General features: G+C 34.4%; 1 protein-coding gene across 1 annotated transcript in view; it reads left to right on the top strand.

Moving 5' to 3' along the window:
• The window catches only part of LOC124010381 (actin-binding LIM protein 3-like), a 111,255-nt gene that overhangs the window by 82,655 nt on the left and 26,100 nt on the right, over positions 1–2,500 (top strand). The window lies entirely within an intron of this gene.

Below are 2,500 nucleotides of genomic sequence, written 5' to 3' on the forward strand. Positions count from 1 at the left end.
GCCCACTAGCTTTGAATATAAAAACCCAATGGGCAAATCCATTTTCTCAGGAAGTGTGCACTAATTCACTATTTCTCACCATCTAGAACACTTGGATGTGTGTAAACCTGGGCTGGAGGAAATCTCTACCACATGTAATACAAGGTAATTGATGAATACTTCAGGGGCATCCGGATAGATAATAACAAGGTAATTGAGGTAGATATTTACATTAAGGAGGGTAAAGTGGCATCAGGATAGATAATAACAAGGTAATTGAGGTAGATATTTACATTAAGGAGGGTAAAGTGGCATCAGGATAGATAATAACAAGGTAATTGAGGTAGATATTTACATTAAGGAGGGTAAAGTGGCATCAGGATAGATAATAACAAGGTAACTGAGGTAGATATTTACATTAAGGAGGGTAAAGTGGCATCAGGATAGATAATAACAAGGTAATTGAGGTAGATATTTACATTAAGGAGGGTAAAGTGGCATCAGGATAGATAATAACAAGGTAATTATGAGGTAGATATTTACATTAAGGAGGGTAAAGTGACTAGGCATCAGGATAGATAATAACAAGGTAATTGAGGTAGATATTTACATTAAGGAGGGTAAAGTGGCATCAGGATAGATAATAACAAGGTAATTGAGGTAGATATTTACATTAAGGAGGGTAAAGTGGCATCAGGATAGATAATAACAAGGTAATTGAGGTAGATATTTACATTAAGGAGGGTAAAGTGACTAGGCATCAGGATAGATAATAACAAGGTAATTGAGGTAGATATTTGCATTAAGGAGGGTAAAGTGGCATCAGGATAGATAATAACAAGGTAATTGAGGTAGATATTTACATTAAGGAGGGTAAAGTGGCATCAGGATAGATAATAACAAGGTAATTGAGGTAGATATTTACATTAAGGAGGGTAAAGTGGCATCAGGATAGATAATAACAAGGTAATTGAGGTAGATATTTACATTAAGGAGGGTAAAGTGACTAGGCATCAGGATAGATTATAACAAGGTAATTGAGGTAGATATTTACATTAAGGAGGGTAAAGTGACTAGGCATCAGGATAGATTATAACAAGGTAATTGAGGTAGATATTTACATTAAGGAGGGTAAAGTGACTAGGCATCAGGATATATTATAACAAGGTAATTGAGGTAGATATTTACATTAAGGAGGGTAAAGTGACTAGGCATCAGGATAGATAATAACAAGGTAATTGAGGTGGATATTTTCATTAAGGAGGGTAAAGTGACTAGGCATCAGGATAGATAATAACAAGGTAATTGAGGTAGATATTTACATTAAGGAGGGTAAAGTGGCATCAGGATAGATAATAACAAGGTAATTGAGGTAGATATTTACATTAAGGAGGGTAAAGTGGCATCAGGATAGATAATAACAAGGTAATTGAGGTAGATATTTACATTAAGGAGGGTAAAGTGGCATCAGGATAGATAATAACAAGGTAATTGAGGTAGATATTTACATTAAGGAGGGTAAAGTGGCATCAGGATAGATAATAACAAGGTAATTGAGGTAGATATTTACATTAAGGAGGGTAAAGTGGCATCAGGATAGATAATAACAAGGTAATTGAGGTAGATATTTACATTAAGGAGGGTAAAGTGGCATCAGGATAGATAATAACAAGGTAATTGAGGTAGATATTTACATTAAGGAGGGTAAAATGGCATCAGGATAGATAATAACAAGGTAATTGAGGTAGATATTTACATTAAGGAGGGTAAAGTGGCATCAGGATAGATAATAACAAGGTAATTGAGGTATATATTTACATTAAGGAGGGTAAAGTGGCATCAGGATAGATAATAACAAGGTAATTGAGGTAGATATTTACATTAAGGAGGGTAAAGTGGCATCAGGATAGATAATAACAAGGTAATTGAGGTAGATATTTACATTAAGGAGGGTAAAGTGGCATCAGGATAGATAATAACAAGGTAATTGAGGTAGATATTTACATTAAGGAGGGTAAAGTGGCATCAGGATAGATAATAACAAGGTAATTGAGGTAGATATTTACATTAAGGAGGGTAAAGTGACTAGGCATCAGGATAGATAATAACAAGGTAATTGAGGTAGATATTTACATTAAGGAGGGTAAAGTGGCATCAGGATAGATAATAACAAGGTAATTGAGGTAGATATTTACATTAAGGAGGGTAAAGTGGCATCAGGATAGATAATAACAAGGTAATTGAGGTAGATATTTACATTAAGGAGGGTAAAGTGACTAGGCATCAGGATAGATAATAACAAGGTAATTGAGGTAGATATTTGCATTAAGGAGGGTAAAGTGGCATCAGGATAGATAATAACAAGGTAATTGAGGTAGATATTTACATTAAGGAGGGTAAAGTGACTAGGCATCAGGATAGATAATAACAAGGTAATTGAGGTAGATATTTACATTAAGGAGGGTAAAGTGACTAGGCATCAGGATAGATAATAACAAGGTAATTGAGGTAGATATTTACA

The sequence above is a fragment of the Oncorhynchus gorbuscha genome, linkage group LG23 (assembly GCF_021184085.1).
Source record: "Oncorhynchus gorbuscha isolate QuinsamMale2020 ecotype Even-year linkage group LG23, OgorEven_v1.0, whole genome shotgun sequence".
In the NCBI taxonomy this organism is placed as follows: domain Eukaryota; kingdom Metazoa; phylum Chordata; class Actinopteri; order Salmoniformes; family Salmonidae; genus Oncorhynchus; species Oncorhynchus gorbuscha.